General features: G+C 33.4%; 1 non-coding gene across 1 annotated transcript; it reads left to right on the forward strand.

The window, feature by feature from the left end:
• TRNAD-GUC lies at positions 10,317-10,388 on the forward strand. The gene has a single exon. It is a non-coding gene; the product is annotated as a tRNA-Asp (tRNA).

A 14,466-nucleotide genomic window follows, 5' to 3' on the forward strand; every position in this document is an offset into this window, starting at 1 on the left:
ATTTTAAACTTTTGAGGTAATTTGTGTAATTTTTAAAACCTCTTGGGTTTTTAAAAATATTTCATGTATTATAATATATTAGTAATATATGATTTCTTATTATTATTTGTTTTAAATTGTTGAGCTATGAGTAGTTCATGTTGGATTAGCATAGGATATAATTAGTATTAGGATATATTAAATTTTAAATGAAATATTCAAAATAGTGTTATATATATATATATATATACTAGTTGGATTACACGTGCAATGCACGTGGTAAAAATTTAAATTATAATTTTATTTAGGGGAATGTGCATTGCATGTAACTTTGTTATTTCTTCAGGATCAAAATAAAAAGTGTTTTTGTTCGAGCAAAATAAGCTATGTTGACTTCTCAATGAAAGAAATTTCGTTTAGCGCTTCAGTTTAAAAATTTTTGACTTTTGTATTATAAAATCTTAATAAATAATAGAAAAGAGGAGAAACAGGGGGGCAATGATCCTAATGCTTCTTTTAGGTTCTAGAGTTACACGAATCATGCATATTAGCACATCAAATCTTTTCCCTAAAATTCAAATTGGTATTAGGTTACTAAATTTGGCTATTTTCAATATTACTACCTTATATCTTTCATATTTTCAAGTTAGCCCCTCAAATCATTCAAATTGTATTTATTTTTTATATTTGGTACCTTAAATCATTCAAATTTGAAATCAGTCCCTAAAATCATTGAAATTGCTAATCGGATTAAACCTTAGTTCGTTTCGTTTAGAAATTAGTTATTGAATAAAAGTAGTAATTAGAGCGCTTAATTTGAAATAGTTTTAATATTTGACTGACTAATTTCAAAATATGAAAGACCTAAGGGTACAATAGTGAAAAAACCCCAGATATTTTTAGCAATATGAGACAAGTGATATTAGATTGATCCATTATTGCATTGTAGAATAACCCTTCTTTCCAATTATCCTATTCATGACGAATTTTGTGCATGATCAGCAAACGAAAGGCAACGAATATAACAAAATTGTGCAATAAATAGCATTAAAAATAACAAATTTTGAGCTTGTAGACTGATGATATATGATACTATAAAAGTTATGAACAATATTTCATGCTTATAGTAGATTACCGCAATCTCAGAAAATTTTTATTATTATAAAGAATTTCAGATCACAATTAACATAAGCCATCACGACTAACAAATGAGTATTTCAATAATATATGCATTCTTAACAAAATGGAATGCAGATAATCCAGTAACTCTCAACCATCATCGAGAAAGTGCCATGGCCCATCACCTAATAACTAAAAACACAAAAAATCCATAAAATTCATAATGTTGATAGATTAGATAGTAAAACGTAAGGATGCGCTGAAAACACAAATGTGAAGCACACTGTCACCAGTATTAACAATCTCATTTTCATATGAAATCATACTTTTAGGTTCATAAAAAGAAATCCCATCACATTAAGAGTTAAAAAAGCAAAAGATGTCTTTTAGAGGTAGAATAATGAGCAAGCTCTGACTTGTGCGTGGACATGTCACAGAGCTTCACATGACTTCAAAACATAAATGATGAAAGAATTTATATCATATACAGTCTGAATGAAATTAAGATATAATGCAGCATCTCTAGATTCAAATTTACAAGCAAGAATAGAAGTTGGTGTTTGGTCAAATTTCAGCTGCTTCACTGCCATGTATAGTAGTATTAGTACAATCTATGCATTTGTATACATTAAGATTGATGAGTATGGGACCTGAAGATGATAGTTATACACACAAAATTTGTCAAATATGCTCCTACATATTAAAAATAAGTCATTGCCTAAATTTTTAGAAGTTAGTATAGCACAAATTTGTTGAACTCAGCAAGCATGACTTTTGGCATCAGGACATTCCACTTAATCTTCTTAATCATTGGGATTCCATCATTCTTGGCTACTTCTTTGACCTTAGAATAACTAAAATAATAAGATCATACACTTTAGAATAAAGCAGCCATAGTAATAATGTTAAATGGTGTAGTATTATTGTCATTGCAGATTGTCCTACATCATGTAATCCTACTATTCAACTTTCATCTATTATTATGAATGATTGTCACCAAATAAGCTTATATTTGATAATAAGACAAGTTGCCCACTGTCATCATGAAATCAATTAAAAGTCTTATTCTATATGTTCTAAATCATACATTAGTCACATGACTTCGCTGGAATACTTGAGCATTTGCGTAATATGGTATTAATTGCTTTCCACTGAGTCAATACTCATAACTATAAATACAAGTATCATTGGCTCTATTTTTCATGAAAAGGAAAGTAGCATATATTAGTAATTTAATAAACATGTTTTGAGCATAAAACAATAGCCACTTATTGAAAACTATCTCAAATGAGATTTATATGTTATTTTATAATTGTAATTAACTGTTAATTTAAAATTGGAAAAGAGGCTAGTTAAATGCATATAAGAAATATATCATGGCACAAATATTACATGCCCAAAAGATATTTTCCCCACAACTAAGAAATAACAATTCTTCAAAATATTTCTAGAGTTGCAAATCAGTTAAGGGGAACCTGACAGCTTCTTTTAGTGTATACTCTTGAAGAAGTTTTTCTTTATGCAGAAATGAATAAGGAAATGATGGAAAAGTCGACGTACCAGCTACGATTGGTCTAATTTGTTTAGAAAGCATTACTGGATATCAGGACCTCATGCCCAATCACTTGTAATAGGTTCACATGAAACAGATACATAAAAGGCAATGTCATTGTTATGATCAAGTTTATGTTGTAGTTTGTGCAACTTCAAGCTCACTATGTTCATCATCAGGTTTAGTCTGCCATCAGCCCATCACAAGTATTTTCATTTCATTACAGCTTCATAAATGTAAACCTATTAGTAACAAAAGTCAACACTTGTGACAATTTTGAATAGAAAGATGTAGAATATCTTATCATCTCCCTCTCAACAGAAATCAATGAAAAACTAAATCACATCTTTTCCTCCCTAGTGTTTTGTCTTAGCAGTCTGCATGGTTCCTTCAATACAGTCACACAATAATTGGAGATAGCAAGTTCCTATAGATTGAGATTTGAAATAAATAATAATAATGAAATAGCGAGTCTGCAACGCATTGACTGGCGTTGACCTAGGTTTACGCGTTGACCGGCGTTGACCCTTAGGGTTTGAATCGTCGAACGTTGACTTTTGTTGCAACGCGTTGCTTGGCGTTGACCTAGGGTTACGCGTTGACCGGCGTTGACCCTAGGGTTTACGGATCGCCATTAACACAGTTTATACTCGTACGTTTGCTGGAGTATACACAGTTTAAGCTCTTAAGGTATTGGAGCATCTCGGTCCCGAATGTTGGGGTTGCAGGACCAACTGTTAAAGTTGATTCATCTGCATGTGTGGATTTTGTCCTGAATTTGTTGGGTGCTCAAGTCACGAGACCAACTGGGGGAGTTGATGTGTCAATGACTCGCAGTTATAGAATTTTTGGCAAATCCTCAGCCATCAACGGATTTGATTAGCCTTTACCGACTACCGTTTGAGTCGGGCTAGCATGCGGATTGTTTAAGTTCGTTCCGCATGTGACGTTTAATCTAAAAGAGTTAACCCTTTTAGTGCTACGATATTGAATACGTAGACTTCGTCTTTCTCACGGGAATAGACTACCCGGCGACGCGTGTTAGGCGTTGACTTTAGGATTTTCGGCTAATCCACAGCCTTCAACGGATTTGATTGGCCTTTACCGACTACCGTTTGAGTCGGGCTAGTATGCGGTTTGTTTAATTCCGCTCCTATGCAACGTTTAAGCTAAAAGAGTTAACCCTTTTAGTGCTACGATTTTGAATACGTAGACTTCGTCTTTCTCACGGGAATAGACTACCCGGCGACGCGTGTTAGGCGTTGACTTTAGGATTTTCGGCTAATCCACAGCCTTCAACGGATTTGATTGGCCTTTACCGACTACCGTTTGAGTCGGGCTAGTATGCGGTTTGTTTAATTCCGCTCCTATGCAACGTTTAAGCTAAAAGAGTTAACCCTTTTAGTGCTACGATTTTGAATACGTAGACTTCGTCTTTCTCACGGGAATAGACTACCCGAGGAAGTTACTCAATCATCATCAAATCATTTAAAAATTACAATCATGGAAGACTTAAAGACTTCATAAATTAGGCTGAAACTATAGAGGAGAATGAAGCACACAATTTGCAATAAGATAATGCAAATCTATTACTATATGGAATTCAAGGTCTTAAAATAACATCTTTTTTCATTCTTAAATCCTATTCCACCATTTTAACTGAAGCTCCTTCTAGAGAAATAGTAAATATTATATATTATAAACTATTCATCTAGTAAACTGGCATTCTATATAAAATTTACCAAACGGAGGTCCCAAATTCAAACCTAAAATCACACATACATGTAAAGGTATTTTTTTAAAAAGACATTGTCTAAAATGTTGGTAAAAATAGATAGCCAAATTCAAATTGTATCTTCAATCCATCAATTTTCTTTTTCTAACTTCGTTTGGGGTCAATTTTTCTCCATTTTTATTTTTCTGTAGTTCATATTTGGGGATAAATAACTGGGAAATGTCATGGTGACATTATACCCAGAACTTTAGCATTTTCCACACTCTATACTGTGTGTTTTCCCAACATGCTTGGCTACATAACTTTTTCTGTATTCTTAATGATAATATAGCAATTAGACTAACATGGATGCAATATATGTGCAAATTTTAGTCACGTAAGTTTTGATAAGCGTACTGACTCTCTATCTTTTGCTTAGCTAGTTTTGCAACTTGGTATCTTTTTGGGGCTTATTTGTCCTACCTCAAGTGATATTTTGTGGATTCATTTATGGTGAAACAATCGATGTAACCAAGCACATATGTAATCATTTGCTGAATCATGTCATGTGATGCTATGTTAACCGAGTTTAAAAATACTCTTATTTCTAGAATTACAATGCATAAACTTTTAGGAACTCATGTTTTAGAAAGATAACAAAGATAGAAAACATTGTTAAATCTCCATTGAAGTTGTTAAATGTTTGCTTTGAAAATATGAAATTATTTTCTACAGAAAATATTGTTCGATTAATTCACCTGTATAATATTCTGAATTTATTTGTGACTTAGGAAATTAAAACATTTTCTTGTGCTTAGTATTACCTTGCTAGATGAGTTCTCCTATGAACCTGAATCCCTACACCTCCAAGCACTACATAAAAATGAAGAAAAGTTAATATTAATTACGATCAAAACTAATCGTAATGGTAATCCATCAACTTGTGGAATTTCCTATATAAGCCACTTAACTTAGCTTGACTCACTTTTCGGTCCAAACTTAGGTAAGCAGTTTGGTGTTTTGTTAGCTCAATAATTGAAAATAATTTTCTCACCTTTAAGCACTTCCTATGGTGGATAATATCCATACTTGAAGTCATAGGATCTTTGAAATTCTAATTTCCTGAATAGCACAAATTAAAGACATTATACACCGTATACATATAGTATTTGTTTAGGAGAATGCAGATTGTTCGTTCAAACAAATAGAGGTTTTCCAAAAGAAAGTTCGGGAGCCTTTAAGGCTTTGAATACCTGCAGCATGTCCTGAACAAGAATCAAACATGAAGTTGCTCCATATATAAAGTTTTTGGTGATAAATTATTACCCAATGAGCAAACTTTAATGTGGTATGTAATTTCATTAGATACATACCTTTCTGGGATTAATTAATGAAAGTATGGTGAGATAACCAAACTATGGCATCAACAAATGGTATTGTCCATGTAATGTACGTTTATAACAAACTTATATGTGTTAGATTATGTATGACCTACTAATGTTTCTTTTACTTTCATCTTAATTACCATTGGTCCAATATTTTTTATTACAAGGAGGTAATATGCTTTCCTAGAACTAACATGTTTGGCAATATGCTTTCCATATCTCGAGATTACAATTAGGATAATGAAAAATACATCAAATCCTATGTAATACTATTGATTTATGTTGATGACATGTTAATTGCAGGGCCCGACTTGGCCCGCATTGAGGAACTCAAGGGGCGTCTCTCCGAGTGCTTCGAGATGAAAGATCTGGGTCCATCAAACCAGATTCTTGGGATGATGATCATCGAAGACAGATCAGCATGGAGGCTGAGGTTGTCTCAGAAGGCCTACATTAAGAAGATTCTTGAAAAGTTTGGCATGGAGAAAGCTAAACCGATGGGCTCACCGTTTGCGAGCCATTTCAAGCTATCAAAGACTCAAGCACCAGAGACTGCTGAAGAGCATGAGTTCATGGCCAACATACCATACGCATCTACCGTCGGGAGTTTGATGTATGCGATGGTGTGCACGAGGCCAACGGGAGTCTGAAAAGAGAGCACAATGCAATATGCACAACCTGTTTATTAATGAGGGAGAATCACTGGAATTGAGTTTATGAAGTCAAAAAATTTACACTGGTGTGGGCAATTTATCCCGTGAGAGACTACTTAAATTAACTCAGTGTAAGAAAGTTTGAGTCATCTGGTCAACGTTAAGAATATCAAACAATTGCTAACCCTTTAGATTTTACCAAGTTTTTTTTCTTCTGAAAAGTACAGATATCACATGTCTAAACTAATCAAATGATATCCCATAGCAAAGTTCCCATCTTTTTCAGATTTTATAAGATAATTTATAGATTAAGAGAATGCCCATTTGGCCATTTAGCGCAACAAAGATCTTGATACATACATTGCATGATGAACCTTTTCATATAAAGAATAATACAGCGAATGAAATATTCTTCATAGCTAAACAAATAAGCATGTATATCTGACATGTACTCTTAGTAACTTAGTAGATTAGCTCTCTTTGAGATAATCTACTCACCTTGTGTTTTTTTTAAAAAATTGTAGGGTAAGGAAGATAGAATTTTCAGCAAAGTATCTCAGTTTGTACAAACTTATTGTAAATGTTAATGAACCTATCACAATAAGAAAAAAACATTCTTTTCAACAATCTTGACAGATCAAAAGTAAATAATCTACTCACCTTAAGTTTTTTTTTAATTGAAGTGTACAAAAGATAAATTTTTCAGCAAAGGATCATCCTTTTCAACAATCTTGACAGATCAAAAGTAAATAAGCTCATTCCCTCTCTGAGCTATCAGACCAAAACGTATAGTCTACAATTTGCCCGAAATATTATTCTTTAAGAATCTAGAGTAAGAATAATCATAGAAAGGGATTCTTAACTGATTATCCTACTTTCAATGAGACATATCTACAAACAACTTGTAAGCATGGATTCTAACTATTTAGCACCCAAAAATGTAGTAACTGTTAACTGATGTTTCATAATAAGAATCAAGAAATATAGCACATAAACATAGAAATTTCAAAAAAAAAAATTTAGAAACTGCTCAAATTAAATCATACCCCGAACATTTTCTTTGATAAAAACCTTCCTTAATTTGTTTCCTTCCTGATCCTTCCTGATGCCTAAAATTTGAGATTTGAAGAGATGATGACAGAGAATGGTTGATATTTTTCTAAAAACTTGATTGAGGGTTGCATGTAAGATGAAGAGGACAATAATAACCATCTCTGTAAAATGATAATTGCCAATTGATGAAGGTACAGAGAGCGGGACAACGTTACCGAAGCAGAATACTAACCGATGGAATGAAGAGAAATAATAATCGATGGAATGAGGAAGGAAAAGAAAGCAACAATTTTGAAATAACCTTGTGCGAAAAAGCGTTGTGCATCTAAAAGGAGCAGTTAAAGCTCTTAAACTTAAAAATTGGCAAGATAAAATAGATGAAGTTATATTGATGGTGAAAGAACTTTATAAACTATAATTGAAACCTATCAGATCCACCGTAGTATAAAATAATGCATGTTGGTAAAATTTTAGCATATCTATTTTTATAAGCAAATGTTAAATTTCTCAAGTTGAGGAATGCAATAGTAAAACCAATTGTTGAACTTTGCTACCATAGAGTTAGAACCAGAAGTTACTTAGATATTAGCCCAGTAAATATTTAATATTTTGAAATTAATCCCTAAAATCATTGAATCCCTATCAAGTCTTCAAATTCTTAAAGTTATTTTAAAATTGACAACTTAAATCATTAAAATTGCTATCACAACCCCAAGAGTTTTTCAAATTAATCTCTCCAATTGCTACTTAGAAATTTGGGAGCTTAAAAATAATTTCAATGATTTGATGAATTAATTTCAAAATATTAAATGCTTAAGGGACTAATATCCAAATAATCCCAAATAAATCTCTGTCAATCTCTATGTGACACATTACGTTGCTTACTTTCTCTACTTCACTCTTAAGACTAATAAATCCTTCATCTTCTTTGATTTTCAAGAATTTTTCCAACAAATTCCATGCATTGAACACATTAAGCAATTAAAACACAAAAATTGAATACAAATCACAAGTTCTAATTTTAGAATGATTTAGAAAGATTCAATCTTTAGCAAAAGCCTACATTTTGCCCAAAAAACCTAATAAAACTTAAAATTAACCAAAACAAAGACGTTAACAGCGTATAGCTCAGCCACCTCAACATTCCTTGAATTATCAAAAAATCTAGCAAGCTCAGCACTATCCACACAAAAAAAAGTTTCTACTGAAAGCTTTAAATGATCAAGTAAGAAATCGCCTTTGAAAATGAATATCGCCTTTGAAAATTACTTACCATATGCAAAGTAATTTGCTATAGGGGCATTCAAGTCTAGCTAGAATATATAGAGGAAGGAAGAGTGAGCTGTTACTAATGATGAGAAGCTAATAGGTTAGTTTTATTTGAGATTAATAAGAATATTAAGTGAATTATTGGTGAGATAATAAGGGTGATGTAATGGGTAATTACTGGGAATTTAATAGGGAAATAACACATATTTGAGGATTTTGATTTTCTGATGAGTAACGTTGTTAAATTTATGATAGATGAAGGGCTTTATCATCCACCGAGTGAGCGGTATGAGTACATCATGAATTTCAGACATACATGAGTATACAAAGAGATATATGATGAACATGGAAATCAAAAAGATACATAAATAGACAATGAATCACAGGCTACACGCATATGACCAAAAGTTATCAGGAACAGGAGCATGAAGCAAGATTATAAGCATATGAACTTTTATAACTTTGATCATCATCTCAACAAGCCTCTCAGCATCGGTATGACTGCGACAATTTCTTCACGTCATACTACATAGATGGTAGCGATCAAAGATAGCCTCTTCACCTGGTGAACATAGTTTGAACCCCTCACGCTAGTGGAGAACCAATGAAGCACAACATCCAAATCACAATATCGAACACGAGAGCCAAGGCAGAGCGTGATCTCATTCCAAATTGAAGAGAACTATAACAACAGGAGAAGAATAGATGATGGTGCCTCTCAATATTTCCATTACAGAGCATACAAGTAGAGTAACACTTAAATCCAAATTTAACCAGCCTGTCGAATATAAGATACCTCTTATTGACTACAATCCAAGCCATAAAAGAATGCTTAGATTAGACTTCCTCCAAATTGTACTATGCCAAGAAACTCTAGGAGCTTGAGGAAGCAAAGTATGGTAGGTAAAAGAAATTTTAAACTTCCCATTAATAACACGATCATTGAGCACATGGGGAACGCTATTAGGAGGCCTCCATGTTCACTGCAAACAAATTATATGAGCAACTTTTATTTCCTTTATAATGCAAGAACAATAAAATGAAAATTGAATTTTTTTTTCTTACCATATGCAAAGTAATTTGCTGCAGGGGCATGCAAGTCTAGCTAGAATATATAGAGGAAGGAAGAGTGAGCTGTTACTAATAATGAGAAGCTAATAGGTTGGTTTGATTTGAGAATAATGAGAATATTAAGTGAAATATCGATGAGATAATAATGGCGATGTAATGGGTAATTACTGTGTATTTAATAGGGATCGAAAGAACACAGATTTGAGGAGTTTCGATTTTCTTATGGATAACTTTGTTAAAATTATGATAGATGAAGGGCATTTTGGGTAGGAAAAGTTTTTCTAGTACTCCCTCTTTTAAAGGGAGAATGATTATTAATTTTATTTTTTTAAAATTGTTGAGCTATAGATGGCTTACATGGAATTAGGATAAGATATAATTAGAATAAGAACAAATTAAGATGTAAACGAAATATTGAAAATAGTGAATGGTAATATTGAATGTGAAAAGCTTTTGGTAAACTTGTGAATTTTAACAAAAGTTAATTTATCAAAACAATGAAAAAAAATTTATACAACAAAGTCGTTGTATTATAGTGGTGAGTATTCCCGCCTGTCACGCGGGTGACCCGGGTTCGATCCCCGGCAACGGCGATTCTATATTCATTTTTATTGAAGCAATTTTTTCTAGTTTTAAGTTTAGAAAATATGCCAAGGTTAAACATTATTTGCCTAAGATATCCAAGAGATGGGGAAAAAACTTTTTATCAATTACACGCTGAGCGAAAACAAATATTTTCATGAGAAAAGAAATGATCATCTCCGCTAAATATTATTTAACGACAATCAAGGAAATATTTCCATGCCGCTCAACTTTAAAAGTGGATAACCTCTCTCATGAAGACCTAAACACACAATATTTCTTCTTTCTTTTTTACATTATTAGTAAGAATAAGATTATATCCTAAATGTCTAATGTTTCTTTCAAGTTAATTATGCTTAATAATTTTATTTTCCGTTCTTGTCATGTAGTTTGAGAAAGATTTGATGAAAGCAACAAGTATGGGATTTTACATGAGTTATATCCTGTTGATATTGATTTTTGCTGAATTTTCTAATAATGGAGTTGAAGGGGATACCTTATCAACAAAACATCTCGAAGTAAAGAAATATTTGAAGAAGATGAACAAACCTGCTGTTAAAACTATTAAGGTGATGCTCAATACATTAGTACCTTCTTAAGTGCTTGAAAACTTATCTGATGGTAAATTTTGGGGTAAATTTGTTTAAACCCCAATAAAATTGGGCCTTCGGCACCTACCCCTCAAAAAGTTTGAAGTTCTCAGTAAACCCTTAATGAATTTGAAAGTTCAAATTATATGCCCCAAAAAAAGTTTGGAAATTTCATGATCATTGAGGGTTAAGTGAAAATATCATAACGTTTGGGAGGGTTATTTCTGAACTTATTGGAGGTTTAGTGAGAGTTATAAATATTTGGGAGTTAAGTGCTAAATGCTCAAATTTATTGGGGGTTTAGTATAATTTACATAAACTTTTGCATATCAAAGTTTATATATATTCTATAATTCTCCGTCTTAAAACCTTATAATTTCTTTTTGATTTTCACAAATAATCAGAGTCCATCTGGAGATTTGATTGATTGCGTGGATATCAACAAGCAACCATCTTTGGATCACCCATTGCTTCGGACTCACAAAATTCAGGTTCGTTTTCCTTCACATATTATGTTACACAAAAAAAAAAAAAAAAATTGTTTAAAGAAGTTACTTAAGCTAATTCAGCCATCAGAAAGTATGAACAATGAAATATATGAGTAACTTTTCATTTTGTTTTCTCACTGAGTTTATATTTTTCTTGATTCATCTTAAGCTAATGAAATTCGGAAAGAAGTAACTATTGGTGGACCCACACACCATAGGTAGCGCATGTTGCTTGTGGACGCAGTGATAATACTATGAACACCCCCAGATTCCCCGTCCGAGTCTCATATATGTAACATGGTGGGTGGGAATGGAACTCACATACCCGGAGACCAGAGTTTTACTTAGTAGGTGCAAGTAGAAGAAAAGAACCTTTCGGTAAAGAGAATTTCCCATAATTGAAAGTACCAAAACGTACTTGTTAAAATAGTTTCTATGTGTGTACAGGCCCAATATTGACCCACTCTGGCCCATGTCTTGTCAATGATTATGAGTAGTATCAAAATTAGGAGTCATGTCTTGTTTATATATTTATATCGTATTCTCAGAACAATAAAATAACACAGATTATTTTTCTCCTGATTATCATGGTATCAAAGCTAGAATGAGTCTCAGTGATACCAAGATTCTACGTAACAAGACTAACAATGGTAGATATATGAGTGGTGGAAAGTGATACCAAGATTCTACGTAACAAGACTAACAATGGTAGATATATGAGTGGTGGAAAGAGAGTTGGAAGTACCAGTACTCTGAGAAGTAGTCGTTTTCTGAGGATGCCGTGAAGCTGTCGTAGGATAATTTCATAGCCAGTGTCTTCGAAGCTTGCAGTTAGGACACGGACTCAGAAGGTTGGACAATCTTGCATCTAATGACTTGCAAGCTTGTAGCTACGACAAACTCGGGGGAACTACCCTGTTGAAATAATTGAGTATATAACTAGCCACTATCCTTCCAATATTGTCCTAGTTCAAGTTCTGAATTCCAGATTAAGCAGCAAGTATCGTAGCAGTTGGAAGTACTTTTCAGAAGACGGACGTGCGTCTCCTCAAAAGTAAACTCTACAACAATATCTGTAAGTCACAAAAGTGGTAATTTGTCAAGAATATGAGCCCTTAGCAACTCAAACTCAAGGTGCAATCGAATTACAAAATAATATAGATGCTGACAATCACATTAACCCTCAAATTCTCGAGCAAAATCAAATAAAGATAGTGGGACATTCACCTCCAATAGCTTGACTTCTTCTCAACAGTCAAAAAGAAGAGTATAGAAGTCCTGAATAGATTGATCATCATAGCGAGCTTCCCGAAGGACTTGATGTAATTGATACTCTCTGGTTGCTCAAATTTGCACGAACATGCAGGAAAGTGTAGTCTATTATTCGCTTGAAGTAGAGAGACAACTAATAGATAGTCAAATAGTAGTAGATATGCAGAAATTATTTGTGGGGGGGTTCAAATCTAACATCCAAAATCCCCTTAGTATCCTGGGACAGAGTTTGTATGGGTAAAAAACTGGGTGGCCTTGGCATTTTCTCTGCTTCAATATGGAATCTTGCAGCTGCCTTAAAGAACTTATGGAATATTCATGTTAATAGGGAATTAATGTGGATTAAATGGATTCATGGTACCTATCTGAAGCAAAGAGATATTTGGCATGTTAAAGCAAGATCGGGGGATTCTTGGATGTGGAAACAATTAATCAAAGCAAGGGATAAGGCTTTGAATTTCTGTGGAGGAGTAGGAAACCTCATTCAGTTGATTGGTTCTTGTTATAAGGGGGGGAAATTGAAGTTATCTGCACTATACCATGCTTTAAACCCAACCAGCAGTAATGTCCAATGGCACAATACAATATGGGAGAGCTTATGCTATCCTAAACACTCATTCATTAGCTGGTTAACTGTCAATAACAGATTGAATACCCAGGACAGACTGTTAAGAAGGGGAATAATAAATACAAACCACTGCACCTTATGTACTGATTCTTTTCAGGAAAACAGAAGCCACCTATTCTTTGAATGTGCTTATTCTAGTGATGTATGGAATTGTATAATGGATTGGCTTCAATTCTCTTGGAGATCATGCCATTGGGAGATTTTGATAAACTGGTTCAGTTCAAGATTGAAAGGAAGAGGTATTAAACAAAGGGTTAAGAGAATGGCACTGTCAGCCACCATTTATGCAATCTGGAATGAGAGGAATATGAGAGTTTTTCAGCAAAAGAGCAGGCCAGTTGAACATCTAGTAAAGGGTATTAAAGTTGATATCATGACAGTGCTACTAAACTCTAACATCCCCTCTGAAAATGATGCCTGGATTCTTTCATTGTAGAGCATGCACAGACGTGCACAGATTTGGACAGGTTTATACCACTGAGGATTGCTGGAACCTGTTCACATATATAGGGCTATTGTTTACTGTTTGTAATCCAGTGCCTTGGCTATAGCTCTGTTTTTTGAGTTTTAGCTACATATTTCTGGTATATCTCACATTGAGATCATTGATGTAAATACAACTTTCATATTTGGAGATGAAATAAAAATTTTCATTTACCAAAAAAAAATAGTAGTAGATATGAATCACGTGATATATGTCATAATATGTTGATCCGTACAGTTACCCTGTTGATATGTAATCTCTCCAGTAATAACAGTTACTCTGGTGTAGCAACTGAATTGTCGGTTGAGCTCGATCTAGATGATGCAACAACTGGAGAGAAGTCTGAGGAGGATAGAAAAGAACCATCAATATATCCCCATACTACAAATGCATGAAGATTGTACTGAATAGTTAACATCCATGTCTTGTAGCTTTCATCTCCAATGAGTTTAATATCAACAGCTAAGAAGGTGTAGAGTCCATGTTTGGTCGTGATGATTATCTTATCTTTTTTTTAAAATAAAAAAAAATTGGTTCCAAGAGTTGAAAACCCTAGATCTACCCCAAACCAGCTAGAACCAGTTCAAAGAAATCAATTTGATTTCAAATACACACAAATCTCAAATA

Source organism: Asparagus officinalis, chromosome 10 (assembly GCF_001876935.1).
Source record: "Asparagus officinalis chromosome 10, Aspof.V1, whole genome shotgun sequence".
Classification (NCBI taxonomy): Eukaryota; Viridiplantae; Streptophyta; class Magnoliopsida; order Asparagales; family Asparagaceae; genus Asparagus; species Asparagus officinalis.